We start from the raw sequence: 16,451 nt of genomic DNA, 5'->3' as shown, positions 1-16,451 counted from the left end.
CTCTTCCCAAATAACATTTTTCCAGAAACACCCTCTGGTACTTTTGATTTTATACTATAGTGCCTAAATGGTAGAGTGGATAATAGTCACATGGGAAGTGGGAATATTCTTAAGGCACCCCTACAAATGTGGTCTTCCTCTGTGTGCTCAAATACAAAAGAACATGGCTAACTTGCTGCTCAAGCTGGAAAAGCAATTGGCATTTTAAATTTTTCCAGGTCTGAAGACATGGTCATGAATCCTCTACCATGTGCTTTGGAAGCAGCTGCTATGTTCTGAATTTCAGGGAATTTTGGGTAGAGATGTATGAAACTCTTACCTGGCTCCGTGCCGGGCAATCTGCAGTGAGGGGGAAGCGCTCCATCCCTCCCCCCAGAATCTACCCCAGCTGGCTCCACTCCGCGGCGACTCTGTGGAGCTGCCGGCTGGGGCTGCCCGCAGCCAGACATCCGGCCACTAGGCTGCACAGGGATGCAAATGGTGGCCACCGTAGCCACAGCCATTTGCGTCCATATCTTTAGCCATGATAGGCTACATAAATATAAATATACGTAAATATATCATGGCTAACGACACGGACACAAATGGCGGCGGCTACAGTGGCCACCATTTGCGTTCCTTCCTACTGCTGTGATAGGCTACGTAAATATATACGTAGCCTATCACGGCTAAAGACACGGATGCAAATGGCGGTGGCTACGCCATTTGCTTCCCTGCCCTGAGCTGTGATAGGCTACATAGCCATTCATGGCTTGGCAGGGACACAAATGGCGGCCGGTGTAGCAGCCACCATTTGTGGCCACAGCCCGGCAGTGGCCGGAGCCACCGGAGCAGCTGCTGCTGCCGGAGCCGCCGCCGCTGCCGCAGCCAGATAGGCTCTGTTTCGTGGGGCTTTTGCGGGGTGGTGGGGCGGGTTGCTCCGTTCTGCCATGGATTCCGGGGGGCTAAATTCACTGGAATTTGGCCTCCCTGGGATCCGTGGCAGAATTCTCTAACATCCCTAATTTTAGGTACATTCTCCACTTGGGGAACCTTTCAGATAAATTTACACACATGGACACACACAGAGAGAACTTATCTTACTTAGCATAACTGTTATTCTGGTCCTAGAGCATGAGAGGATTTTTCTGATTATTGTCACTAATACCTCACTATCAGAAACACCAAGTGATAAGGAAAGAGTTAACAAAATGTTCCTTTTGATGAGTATACTGGAAAAGCAGCTTATTTCACTGGCTTTCAGAGGCTAGAAGGGTTTCATTCTCCTCTGTTTCACTTTTAAAACTTCCTGGCTTTTCTTTCACAAATCACAAGTTTGTCTTCTTCCGGAAAAACTTTGCCTTTGTTTTGGTGACCTGCATTTGTTAGCCTCCTAATTAGCACGCAGCGCTAGCATCTTTTCTCCTGAAAAAGGCTGGGCTGCCTTGAGATCCAAACACAAAACTGGAAACATTTTGGCAAAAGATTGGGGTAAACAAGTGCAGAGCATTGAGAAGCTTCTTTAAGCAAATTGTGTGTGCATATTTTCAATGTGGCTTCTTGTAAAACCTCTAGTCCAGCACCAAATAGGAGGAATGAATCACAACACTTATTTTAATGTAATTATTCATGCAGTAGTTGTTAAACCCATGAGTAGTTGTATCGAGATAAGCATCTGACTTGTGTTGAAAGGGCTGTCTTAGTCTTTTTTATTCCATGTGTGTGTGTGTGTGTGTGTGTATTCAATTTTTTTTAAAAAATATCCAGGTTGTAAAGCTTTATTCAGATATTGTCATTGTTTGTTCTTTTATCCTGATGAAAAGAGCATGCTAGAAGTCTGACTGAATGAATGAACAAATGAACAAACTGTTGTTCAGCTTTCTAAGCATACTCTCTTTGAATATGCAAGCTTTAAAGACTATGAAGCAGAACTCTAGATCAGGCTGAGGAAGAGTTCTGTGTTAGTCAATTGTTCCGGCAGGAGGAGTTGCTGTAGCATATACAAGAATATGCAGTTCCATGAAAAACTCAACCCTATCCAAAAATCACTTACTGTGTCAAATAACCTAAACTGGTTTTGCGATGTCACCACACAGCCGAATCCAATTGCCCATTCAGAGTGAGCACTGCTAGCATTCCCCTTTCTCTGAGTTGGCTGTGTCATATCTTCACATATCCAAATCTGGATGACAACATGGTGCCATCATGATGGAAGAAGCCCTGTTTTTTTTAAAAAATGGTGCTGAAACAGCTGAATAGCACTTGCACATCACAAATGAGGTGGGGGAGGAGTTGGTGGATATTTTAGCACCCAGGAAGCACCATCTTTCGTGCTGGATATCCTGATATTCATGTTGACGATTGCTAGTCCAAATGCCCTAAGTCTTTTTTAGCCTTATGGCTGGGAGATGATGGAGACAGAAGAAACCACACCTTGCCGTTGCCCTATCCTGGTAAAGCACAGCCCACAGGTGGTACAGAGGATGCTGATCCAGCAAGCAGTCTGAGGCAGAAGGGGAGGACTGGCAAATAATGGACAGGCATGGTTCGGTAAAGATTGGGATTCCTGAAAACAAGGGCAGTAGGTCTTTGAGAACCCCACACAGAGCCCAGAGAGCAGACAACATTTTGTGACAAGGGAACAGTCTCAAGGGAGGCTCAGAGGATGGCAACAAGGGAGAGGACTTTTTCAGTGGTGGCCCCCTGATTGTGGAACGCTCTCCCTAGTAAGGCCTGCCTGGTGCCAACGTTGTCATCTTTGCAGTGCCAGGTTAAGTCATTCCTTCTGTTCCCAGACATTTGATGGTATGTGATGGGTTCTTCAATGCATCAGTTGAATTGTTTCTGGCTGTCATTAATGTTTTAGATGTTTTATGGGGTGGTGGATACTTCTTTTTAGCTGTTTTAAATTTTGTATGTTTGAGAAAGGCATCTAAGAAATCTAAGAAATAACAACAACACCTCAAAGGGGCAGCCCTCTGGCCTGGAGCCTAGCAGTCTGATGTCTCTCCATGTGCTCATGCTGGGTAGAATGTGAGTAGGGATTTACGAATCCTTTACCTCGTTCTGGGTGGTGGTTTCCGCTGGGGGGGGGAGGTGATCCGTCCCTCCCCCCAGAATCCTGACTGGCTGGCTCCGTTCCGCGGCAAGTCTGCAGAGCCGCTGGCCGGGCCCATCCTCAGCCAGACTGCCGTCTGCTGCTGGGCTGCTGCAGCCGCAAATGGCGGCCAGTGTAGCAGCTGCCATTTGCGTCCCTACGTTAGGCCATGATAGGCTACGTATATATTTATGTAGCCTATCACGGCAAACAGCAGGGACGCAAATGGCAGCCGCTACGCCATTTGCATCCCTGCGTTAGCCGTGATAGGCTACGTATATATTTACGTAGCCTATCACGGAAAGAGCAGGGACAGAAATGGCGTAGTGGCCACCATTTGTGTCCCTGCTCTTTGCCGTGATAGGCTACGTAAATATTTACGTGGCCAATCACGGCCACAGGCAGGGATGCAAATGGCAGCCACTATACCAGCCACCATTTCGTTCCACAGCCCGGCAGTGGATGGAAGCAACGACCTGGAGTATTCACCGCTGCCAGGTAGGATCCGTCCTGGGGGCATTTCGGGGGGTGGCGGCGGGGTATAGTCTATTCCGCCATGGACTCAGGGGGGCAGATTCTAAAGATTCCGGCCTCATTGGAGTCTGTGGTGGATTTCTCCACCATCCCTAAGTGTAAGGCCCTTGGAGATGAGTATACCAGCCCCTCAATGGAACCAGGCTCCGGGGTTCCAGACTCAGGGGTCTTGAGCGTGGAGGTCTAGGACTCAGTGCCTCCTCAATAAGTGCAGATCAGTATAGTACTGCCCAACTGGTGGTTAAACATGAAGAAAATCTGCTCTATTATTTACTGCGTTTGCACTGGAACTATCTGACACACAGTAAATTGTTTTTGGATTTCAGTTCTCTGTTTCTATGGCATTGTTGGCTTAGGTAATGGATGAAGAGGTATGACCTACTATACAAAGGAAGCTTTGATTGGTGTTTGGCTAACATGGACCAAAATTAACATTCTGGACAATACGTTCTTTGTTTCCCTAAATCTTTGAAATTTTTGGATGGTGACAGGTTATAACATGTCCTGGGCAAGAGTAGTGCTAAACTGCTGTGAGCTAAAATTTGCATGGTCAACTGCTTTGGAACAGAAAAACAAAAACAATTTGTTTCTCTATTGTGAGATTTCATTGAGGGCCGAATTAGATGTTATAAGAGACTCAGAGATACTCTTTTCAGTGTTTCTCCTTGTCTATTTATTTATTTGATATATTTATAAATTGCCCATCCACTCACTGTTCCAATATCTAATACAAGCAAAGTGTGATGTCATGTCATGTATCTCCCCACAGACTTCACATCAGGGATGGGCAACGTCTGGCCCTCCAGTTGTTGTCATTGGGTTACAACTCCCATTGCCACATGTTCCCATCCATGCTTTACATCACTGACTGGTAGATAGGGATGGGGGAGAAATTTGTTCAGTTCACATTTTAATGTGAACTTAACTAATTTCACACTTTTGAACTACTAAGCGAACCAAAACTCAGTTATCCTTCAAAATTTGTACTTCTCCAAATTTTGCAATGGGGTTCTCCAGAAAAAATGGCATACAAAAATGTGTTATATTAGGAAAATTGCTTAGAAAAAATGTGTATATTAGGCAAAACTGCATACAAAAATGTATGTATTAAGAGCAATGTGCACAAAAATGCTAATGAATTTTTATGCAAACTTTTTTAAAAAAACTTTCTCAACATTTGGGATGAAGTGAACTTAAGACTGGAGAAATTCTCACTGTTCTAGTTGAACTGAATGCAAGATTGGAAAAATGTAAAACCAACATTGGCAGATACACCCATCTCTGTTGGTGAGGGACTGGAAGATGCTTTCACCTTCTTCATACATAACAACAATTAAACAGTCCAGGAATTGTTGTTACATGAGAACCAGGTCACTGTGAGATGATAACACATCATGCATTATTTGAATTAGAGGTCAAAGAAGAAGCAGTAAACAGACAGAGATCATAGCTCTAGAATTCTTAGAAAATTTAGTTTTCTCCTAAAATTGTTCCAGGAATGCTATACATGTTTATGTTTCTTTTCTTCCTGAAACTTATCTTCCTATCAACCTGTCCTAGGGCTTTTGTTGAGTGTAGTGGTTCAGCTATAGGCTCATTTAGTATGGTCTTTCCCAAGATATAATAGGCTAGGGAAGTGTTTACATCCCTGCTGTGCTGAAGTAGCAGCCCACAGGATGCTAAAAGTCTCAGTTATGGCACAAGTTAATGGTACTTCAGCAACCCTCTGAAGTTGCTATGGCAGAGCTATGCAGTATAAAAGACAACTATGCAAGTCTTCAAGAAATAAAACATAGTCAATGAGTAAGATTCCCTTTCATCTGCTTGCATGGTATCTCATGGGCTTTTGGGATCTATGGAGTCCACAGTCACCCACTGACTATTCCACAGAGTAAGGCCAAATGAGGGGCAGCACTGCACTGCTGGGAATTATGGCAGAGCCAGAAAGCTCCATCTCATTTACTTGGCATGAGATCATGCTGTAGCCATAATGGTATGAAGTACTTTGAAAACCGTTACAGCTAAAGTAAATCCTATTAATGTGATCAAATGTTGGATTATGTCAGATTATGGCAATATTAGTGGAATCCTAAATAAACAACTATTAGGATACCCTAATAGAATCAGTCGATGTGTTTGGATTGTTCTAGAATGTTTTTGAGTCATGTGACTTATTATATCATTGACTTGCATCAGTTAACAGTAGGCCTCAATGCATGCAAGACAATGCCTAGAAGTGTCTGAGGGCTTATTCCACAGATAACTCCAGACTGTCATATGTCATTCAGATTAATGACATCATTGACTCACATGACATGCCCAGGGCACCTATGTATGTACAGCGAGACCTAGTCATGTTTCTCCATCTCATGTCAGAAGCTGGAAATCTATTAATGCATTTCAGGAGAGTGTGGACCCAAAACGATATTTGAATTATATCCAAAATGGAACCAAGTAGTTCTCTTGCCTTTATGCAGTCCACATGATACAGCTGCCAGGTCCATAGGTGCCTGCCTGGAATGGTTAGATGCTCTAATTTCTGTAGCTTGCTCATTTGTCTCTTGAGGAAGAGTTCATAAGCATGCATAGGGCTTTTATTATGGGTGATGCTATCCAAAGATACAAGAAGAAATACGTAATAGAAAAATAATCAGATAGGGGCACCTCCAAACAGCCATTTCTGCCATTATTTGAAAGGTAATGCTTGGAAAGTCCATCCTTTCTTAACAAATATTATTATTTGATCTATCTCAGATTTCATTCTAGCCAGAAGAAATAAAATAAGCCATTTGATGAGCATTAACTAATGAGTAGTAATAATTTATGGGATATTAAGTGATGGGCATTTAGGCTGTCCCCTTCATGGATCACTGCCTTGTTGTGGCAAAGGGGCTTGCGTAACTCAGTGAAGCCATAAGCTATGCTGTGCAGGGCCACTCAAGACGGACAGGTCATGGCGGAGAGTTCTGACAAAATGTGGTCCACTGGAGAAGGAAATGGCAACCCACTCCAGTATTCTTGCCAAGAAAACCCCATGGGACGTATCACAAGGCTAAAAGAGATGACGCCGGAAGATGAGCCCCTCAGGTCAGAAAGTGTCCAATATACTACTGGGGAAGAGGAGAGGGAATTTCCAAGTAGCTCCAGAAAGAGTGAAGCGGCTTTGCCAAAGCCGAAAGGACACTCAGCTGTGGATGTGTCTGGTGCTGAAAAGAAAATCCAATGCTGTAAAGAACAATATTGTTTAGGAACCTGGAATGTAAGATCAATGAATCAAAGTAAGCCGGAGGTGGTCAAACATGAGATGGCAAGATTGAACATCGACATCTTGGGAATCAGCGAACTAAAATGGACAAGCATGGGCAAATTTAATTCAGGTGACCATTATATCTACTACTGTGGGCAAGAATCCCTTAGAAGAAATGGAATAGCACTCATAGTCAACAAAAGGGTGGGAAAAGCAGTACTGGGGTACAATCTCAAAAACGACAGAATGATCTCAGTACGAATCCAAGGCATACCATTCAACATCACAGTAATTCAAGTCTATGCCCCAACCACTGATGCTGAAGAAGCTGAGGTTGATCGGTTCTATGAAGACCTACAACACCTTCTAGAACTAACACCAAAAAAAGATGTCCTCTTCATCATAGTGGATTGGAATGCTAAAGCAGGAAGTCAAGAAATCACCAGGATAACAGGCAAGCATGGCCTTGGTGTACAAAATGAAGCAGGACAAAAGCTAATAGAGTTTTGTCAAGAAAACACACTGATCATAGCAAACACACCAGGCCTTCCTGTCATCCGCTTTCTCCTGGAGTGTGCTCAAGTTCATATTCATTGCATCCGTGATGCTATCTAGCCATCTCATCCTCTGCGGTCCCCTTCTCCTTTTGTCTTCAATCTTTCCCAGCATCAGGGTCTTTTCCAGGGAATTTTCTCTTCGCATTAGGTGGCCAAAATATTTGAGCTTCAGCTTCAATATCTGTCCTTCCAATGAGCAGTCAGGGTTGATTTCCTTTAGGATTGACTGATTTGACCTCCTTGCAGTCCAGGGGACTCGTAAGAGTCTTCTCCAGCACCACAGTTCGAAAGCATCGATTCTTCAGCATTCAGCCTTCCTTATAGTCCAGCTCTCACAGCCATACGTTGCTACTGGGAAAACCATAGCTCTGATTATACGAACCTCTGTCGGCAAGGTGATGTCTCTGCTTCTTACTATGCTGTCTAGGTTTGCCATAGCTTTCCTCCCAAGGAGCAAGCGTCTTTTAATTTCATGGCTACAGTCACCATCTGCGGTGATCTTGGAGCCCAAGAAAATAAAATCTGTCACTGCTTCCATTTCTTCCCCTTCTATATGCCAGGTAGTGATGGGGCCAGATGCCATGATCTTCGTTTTTTTAATGTTGAATTTCAAACCAGCTTTTGTGCTCTCCCCTTTCACCCTCAACAAGAGGCTCTTTAGATCCTCTTCGCTTTCTGCCATTAAGGTGGTATCATCTGCATATCTGAGGTTGCTGATAATTCTCCCGGCAATCTTAATTCTCACCTGTGATTCATTCAACCCGGCGTTTCTCATGATGTACTCTGCATATAAATTAAATAAGCAGGGCGACAATATACAGCCTTGTCATACTCCTTTCCCAATTTGGAACCAATCAGTTGTTCCATGTCCGGTTCTTACTGTTGCTTCTTGACCCTTGTACAGGTTTCAGAGGAGACAGGTAAGGTGGTCTGGTACTCCCATCTCTTTCAGAATTTGCCAGAGTTTGTTGTGATCCACACAATCAAAGGCTTTAGCGTCGTCAATGAAGCAGAAATAGACGTTTTTCTGGAATTCTCTTGCTTTCTCCATGATTCAGCGAATGTTGGCGATTTAATCTCTACTTCCTCTGCCTCTTCGAAACCCAGCTTGTACTTCTGGTAGTTCTCGGTTCGCATACTGCTGAAGCCTAGCTTGTAGGATTTTGAGCATCACCTTGCTGGCATGTGAAATGAGCGCAATTGTACAGTAGTTTGAACACTCTTTGGCATTGCCCTTCTTTGGAATTGGAATGTAAACTGACCTTTTCCAGTCTTGTGGCCATTGTTGAGTGTTCCAAATTTGTTGGCATATTGAGTGCAGCACTTTAACAGCATCATCTTTTAGGATCTTAAATAGCTCAGCTGGAATACTGTCATCTCCGCTAGCTTTGTTGTTAGTAATGCTTCCTAAGGCCCACTTGACTTCACTCTCTAGGATGTCTGGCTCAAGTTCAGTGACCACATTATCATGGCTATCAGGGACATTCAGATCTTTCCTGTATAGTTCTTCTGTATATTCTTTCCACCCCTTCTTAATCTCATCTGCTTCTTTTAGGTCCCTGCCTTCTTTGTCCTTTATCATGCCTGTCTTTGCACAAAACGTTCCCTTGAGATCTCCGATTTTCTTGAAGAGATCTCTAGTCTTTCCCATTCTGTTGTTTTCCTTGATTTCTTTGCATTGTTCGTTTAAGAAGGCTTTCTTGTCTCTTCTTGCTATTCTCTGGAACTCTGCATTCAATTGGGTATATCTTCCCCTTTCTCCCTTCCTTTTCGCTTCCCTTCTTTCCTCAGCTACTTGTAAAGACTCATCAGACAGCCACTTGGCTTTCTTGCATTTCTTTTTCTTTGGGATGGATTGAGTTGCTGCCTCCTGAACAATGTTACAGACCTCCGTCCATAGCTCCTCAGGCACTCTGTCTATCAGGTCTAATCCCTTAAATCTATTCCTCATCTCCACTGTATATTCATAAGGGATATGATTTAGGTCATACCTGAATGGTTTAGTGGTTTTCCCTACGTTCTTCAATTTAAACCAAAATTTTGCAACAAGAAACTCATGATCTGAGCCACAGTCAGCTCCAGGTCTTGTTTTGACTGACTGTATAGAGCTTCTCCATCTTTGGCTGCAAAGGACATAATCAATCTGATTTCGATATTGACCATCTGGTGATGTCCATGTGTAGAGTTGCCTCTTGTGCTGTTGGAAATGAGTGTTTGCTATGATCAGTGTGTTCTCTTGACAAAACTCTATTAGCCTTTGTCCTGCTCCATTTTGTATACCAAGGCCATGCTTGCCTGTTATCCCCGTGATTTCTTGACTTTAGCATTCCAATCCCCTATGATGAAGAGGACATCTTTTTTTTGTGTTAGTTCTAGAAGGTGTTGTAGGTCTTCATAGAACCGATCAACCTCAGCTTCTTCAGCATCAGTGGTTGGGGCATAGACTTGAATTACTGTGATGTTGAATGGTTTGCCTTGGATTCGTACTGAGATTATTCACCGCCGAACCACCGCCGGAGCCACCGCCAGAGCCGCCGCCGCTGCCAGAAAGATTCGCCGAAGGTCAGTCCCGTCCCGGGATGGGGGTGGGGGGGTGGCAGACCGTTTCGCCACCGATTTCGGGGGGCCGAATGCGCTGGCATTTGGCCTCCCCGAGGTTCGTGGCGAAATTCTCTGACATCCCTAGTTCCTAAACAATATTGTTCTTTACAGCATTGGACTTTCTTTTCAGCACCAGACACATCCACAGCTGAGTATCCTTTCGGCTTTGGCCCAGGCGCTTCACTGTTTCTGGCGCTACTTGGAAATTCCCTCTGCTCTTCCCCAGTAGTATATTGGACACCTTCCAACCTGAGGGGCTCATCTTCCGGCGTCATCTCTTTTAGCCTTGTGATACGTCCCATGGGGTTTTCTTGGCAAGAATACTGGAGTGGGTTGCCATTTCCTTCTCCAGTGGACCAGATTTTGTCAGAACTCTCCGCCATGACCTGTCCATCTTGAGTGGCCCTGCACAGCATAGCTGATGGCTTCACTGAGTTACGCAAGCCCCTCCACCACAACAAGGCAGTAGTTTGGCTCTATTTCCCAGGATGCAAAGGTGTTTAATTGTCCATTGATTCTAAGGAAACAAAGCCATTCCATTAGTGTCTATGGGTGACTTAAACACACTGCATCCCAAGTAACGGGTTGGGCAAAAGGTCACAGGGGACCCTTGGGGAAAGATGGCCACCTGTGGCCTTCCCCCTCCCCAGTAACCATTGCTTGAGGGTGCAGAGTGTTTAAATCACCCACAGACCCATAGATTTGTGGGGGACAGGCCTCCCCTCTCCCCAGCAACCATTTCCCAGCATGCTCAGCATATAGTTCACCCCAGATTCTAATGGCATGGCTTCACTTGCCCTGGCAGCCCAGCCTCCCATGGAAAACAATGGGATAACTAAAACAAATGGTAGTTACGAAAACGAATGAATAAGCAACAACCCAAATGGGACTGTAATGAATGCATAACTGAATGAATGGGCTTTTAAATGAAGAAAATGAATGAAGTGATGAAACCATTTTTCTCCCTGCACACCCCTACAGGGAGGGGTGCATACATTTTTCTCCCTGCACACCCCTAGGAAGATGACATCGACCCCAATCCAGGACACTCTAAGAGGAACTGGTTCCCAGAAATATAAACACAATCCATCTTTAAACATCTTCCTTGAAATAAATGCCCACTCAGTCCAATGGGAGGCAAGTTTCTAATGCATGCTTAGGATTGCAGCCTTAGGTCTACCCAGAATTTTACTCTCTCCTCCCCACCCATGCAGTCCAGACTTCTGGATGTTCTTATTAGGCTGTGACATCGTTTCCCCAATAAATCACTGGAACTAAGACTTTACTGCTGGAGCCTTGTTCCCTGCTGCCACTGCCATCTCACTCTTCCTTGTCTCTTGACCCTGTCAGACCTGACTTGTTTCTAACTACCTGGCCTTTGACTCTAATGGTATTCTGATTTTTCTGACCCCTATCTTTGAACCAGCCCACCTGCTGGTTTCTGTCAGTTTTATCCCTTAAGAAGAATCTAGTTGGGCCGGTTGGGTCAGTGACTGTATTTTTGAAGGCTTGGATTCTCTCTCTCTCTCTCTCTCTCTCTCTCTCTCTCTCTCTCTCACACACACACACACACACACACACAGTGTTACATGTTTTCTTATTTTGTATTTGTTATTTTTCCTGGAAAACTACTCCCACTGGGCAGATCTGTAATCATCATTTTAAAATAGCACCTGTCACTTTTATTGCAACTATATTTCCTTTTCTTAGTTGCCCTTGACTTTTTTTTACTGACTACTGGAATTGGATGCTGAGAATTATTTGCTGGGGATTGCTCCTGAAACACTGCTCTGAGTTTCATGAACATCATCTATCGGTCTAATGCAGTGTTTCTCAGACTTCTGCAAGCTGTGGCACACTTCTTTCTAAATTAAGGAGGTACATTTTGCTCTTAGGGCTGCAAAGGTTTCTTTGTCAAACAAGACATGATGTGGGGGTTCTGAGACTAGACACCTTTTACGTTACAAAATGCAGACATAGAGGGCATGATCCACATCAGGATCGCCACACAGCAGACCCCTGTATCCCCGTGCTATGGCCCCAATCCAAATAGCTCCCCCCAAGCTGGTATTAGTCACAGAGGAGAATCTCACAGACGTAAGAATTTACCAGTGAAGACCCATGCAAGTCTACTCAGAAGTAAGTCCCATTAAGTTCAGTGGGGCTTACTGACAGGTAAGTGGGGATAGGATTTGAGCCTCTGCCTGTGTTTCCCCCTCTGTGGTTAATTGGAGTTTGGTGGGTGATTTTCAGTTACTCTCTTCATGAGAAGGTGGTAAGGTGAGAGCAGTGGGAGGTGCATAGCTACATCAGGATAGACTGAATGATCCGGTAACCCAAAGCAAAACCATAGCACAGGGGTGGGCAACTTTGAGAGCTCTGGGGCAATACAGTGTTCTGTAGCAGTGAGGTTTGGAGGGGGCGTTGCTGCTGCTGATGTGAAAGTTTGTGACACAGCACTGGGGGGTGGCTACGGGGACCCCAGTGGGGGTGGCATGGGTCACATGTGCCCTTAGGACTGCATGTCACCCACTCCTGTCACAGCAGGATTTCATACATGCAACCAGGGCTGGCACCCCGTTTGGCAGCTCCCTTCCCAGGTGGGCCCCTCGATGACAGCAGTGATGCTGCACCCTTACCTTACTAGGCAGGTGCAGCAGCAAAAAAAAGGAGCCAATTTAGCCAGCAAGTGTTGCAGCTCACACTCACCCTTTTAACAGCAGCCACTTGGGCTCCAGTACTGAGAGGAGTGTCAGGCTTGGGTGGCTGTAGCCAGCATTTGGGGTTAGCCATGGGCCCTCCTGAGGACTCAGGCCATCATCAACTGCCCAATATTGCCGACCTCTAACACTAGGCATGCCCCAAGTGAAGGTCTTTTGGAAGATAGCAAGACTGGAGCAGTAAAACATAGGGTACTTTGAACTCACAAAATGACCTTTAATTATTTCATCAATTGCTTCTCACAGCACTCTAGCAGCCCTCTCACTGCACAGCAGTGTGCTTTGGGCCACAGTCTGGGAATCTGAGGTCGTCTTCCAATAGTCTTATATTTGCTAATGTACAATATATGTGCAATCCACCATCTCTAAGCCCAGCCCTGCTACACACAAATAATGACATATGAAAGGTTTTTTTTTTGGGGGGGGGTGTTATTTGGTAATTGAACTATTATTGTGGGAGTCTTTTAAAATTATTATACATACAATGCTGAGCTTCCATTCTTTCCAGCTCTTACCCACCTCACCCCAAACTAATAGTTGATTCTTCCAACTATCACAAACTTCATCTTGAATAGAATGAGTGAATGAATGATAGGAAAATGTTTGGTGGGAGAAAAGAACCAGGGGAAATGATGAAAAACATGAAAATGTAGGGGGTGAAGTATGAGAGAATCTCACTTCATGGTGATATTATGTGGGGATTTTTGTTTAGCAAACAGATTCAGGAACTGAGACCATATTTATTCTGAACTCTTGGAACAGAGCACAGAGACAATGTAACCCATTGGTATATTTTTCTTTAAGAATTTTGAGTGGGAATATTCCTGCATAAAGGAAGTGAGATAGGGAGTGGCCACCATTTTAGGCAGTTACCAAAATGCAGGGTAGAACAAGCTTGCTTTTTCCTCCTTGTAAGACCCTGAACCCTTGAGACAGGTTAGTAGAGAGGGCTCCTTTTGAATTTTTTTTAAAGAGTCATTATTTCCCCCCCCCCAAACACTCAAGGAACTCATCTTTTTGTAAATGTTCTTTTATTAAAGGCTGTTTAACAACTTGTTCCTGTGTTGCTGGATCCTGATCCATTTTGAGAAGATTGCTGTGGAGCTGGAGTGAACTGAGTAGAGACTGTTTTCTTGCTTCAGCCAGCAGAAAAATCAAGCTTCAGAGAGAAGTTTTATTTATGTTTTTGTTGTTGTGGACTCAAGCTAAAAGACAGAACTTCGGGAGGGCTGTACTCTGTTTTATTGTTTTGGTGATAAGTGTACTGTTATGCATGTAAAATTATTACATGTGCATTATTATTGTTTGTAATTAAGAAATTAAAATGATATATGTTAATTGTCCCTGTACAAGGGCTTTGCTGTGAGTCCCTTTAGGGACCCTGAAGAAAAGTATTACAACAGAACAAAGGAGAACTGCACCATTGGGAATAGACCACAGCAGGCAAGCATTGGAAGGAGAATTGGACTGATCCAGTACATTAACAGTGGGAGACCTCTTTCAGGCTGAGGGCCAAATTCAACTTTGAAAAAGCACTGACGGTCACATTCTGATGGTGGGCAGGGCCAAAGGCAATGGGGGTGGGGCCAAAATACAAAAAAGAAAAAGAAAGAAAAAAGAATTGTACTCAAAGCTCTGACTACCAGTGACTAAGGGCACACTCCTAACTAGATAGGTGGCCGCCTCTGACCTCAGAGGCAACCGTCTATCCAAAGCAAGGCAGGAGAGGCACGGGGGGATCGTTCTCTCTGCGCCTCTCCTGCCTTGCTGTTTTTCGTTAGACAGCTGTTTTTTGCAGTCTAGCAGCAGGGGTCCCAACCGGGAGAGCGAGCTGCCGTACGACACGTTGGATGTGTCATACATGCAGCTCCTCCCTCCCCGCCCCGGAATGCCTCCCCCCCTTTTCAGTCGCTCCATGCTCCTCCTGTGAGCACGGAGGATGGGGCTTCTCCACACTGCCTCAGAGGCAGCATGGATGGGGGGAGGAGTGGTCAGTTTTCCAGGAATTGACCTTGGAGTGCGGGCTTTGAGGTCGGTTCCTGGAAATGAGCATATCCTATGGTCCTCTAGACAGTGTCTAGTGGCCATCGGATTGCTTTCTCAGCCTTGGGAGAGGCATTTCAACCTTTTAGAGTGGGGAAAATCTGCACAAAAGCTGGGAAAACATCAAACACTTGGTAGTTGGGGGGAAAGGGGGTGGGGCCAGGGGAAGGGGCCATGATCTTCTGGGGACCCCAGGAGGACTGAATTGGGACCCAAGGTGGGCTGGATCTGGCCCCCGGCTGGAGGTTCCCCACCCCTGCAGTATAGATACTTTCAGTATGCAGTATAGGGAGAGCCAGTGTGGTTTAGTGGCTAGAGTGCTGGACTGGGAGTCGGGAGATCCGGGTTCTAGTCCCCACTCGGCCATGGAAGCTCACTGGGTGACTTTGGGCCAGTCACAGACTCTCAGCCCAACCTACCTCACAGGGTTGTTGTTGTGAGGATAAAATGGAGGAAGGAGGAGGATCATGTACGCTGCCTTGAGTTCCTTGGAGGAAAAAAGGCGGGATATAAATGCAATAAAATAAATAAATAAATAAATAAATAAATAGGTACTTTCAGAATAGGTACTTTCAGTAGGCATCACATGCTAATTAATTAAATGCTGAATTAATTGCTCCTGACCTCCGACAGAATATGAACTCCTTCCACTTGCCAGCAAGGGTTGTTCTCACATGCCCTGGGCTTGCTTTTAAAAAAAAGTTTTACATCCAGGGACTCATACAGTGATTCTCTTCATTGTTACAGGCTGGAGCCATAACTAGCCCTGGTACTGTACACAGTGCTAACTTCTCCAGTCTAAAAGAGCTGCCTCCTTCAGATAATCTCTTTTTGCCTCCTGCCTTTATTATTGTTTCTTTATTGCTTGGTATGCAAGATTATGTATCCACCCCCACCCCACCCCAGGCTGCATAGATCAAAACAAAACCCAATTTGGGAAGTTGGAGGATAGCAAGGGCGTAGTCTTGGACAGAGTTTATGGGACCTATGGTGGCAACGGATTGGTGGAAGTATACATATCAAAACACTGGAAATTGGTTTTGAATAGATTTACAGTCTAATATATGACCTTCATCACAAGACCAAAATGAGCCTAAAGTTTTGCAAAAACAGCTCTCTTTATTGATGTATATTAGCACAGGTAGTTTGATCTGCCTGAGACACCCCTCCCCCCCTTTATATTGTCATACAACAGGCTGTTCAATAACTCTAATTTGGTCATTAAATTCTTGCCATCTTTGCCCTTTTCTAATGATTCTGACAAAATGCTGTCTGCAATCAGCAAGGCTCAGTCGTTGTGGGAATAATTAGAATAAATAATCAAGTCTGCAGCTCATCCATCACTTTGAATGATTTCTCTATTCCCCATTCACCTCGTCATGACATTTGGCAGGTCACTTGGTATAAAATATGCAAGCAGCAGTTGGAGGTAGCCCAAAGTTGTGGAAATAGCCAAGTGAACAGTGCGTCTTGACACAGTCCTCTGGGCTTTCTTAAGAATGCCATTGCCTATAATGACCTAGGCATGAAACTTCTGCACTCACCCAAACTTAACACGGGAGGATAAAATCGAAAAAGATCTCCCCAGATTCTCAGTTCTGTACTGCTTGGCACTCAAGAGAATTATCAGCCACAGGAAACACCAAGAGCAGAAGATTAATGGAAACACAAAA

The sequence above is a fragment of the Heloderma suspectum genome, chromosome 7, assembly GCF_057233095.1.
Source record: "Heloderma suspectum isolate Gila_16-S chromosome 7, 16-S_ref, whole genome shotgun sequence".
NCBI classification, from domain to species: Eukaryota; Metazoa; Chordata; class Lepidosauria; order Squamata; family Helodermatidae; genus Heloderma; species Heloderma suspectum.
This window is presented reverse-complemented; position numbering follows the sequence as displayed.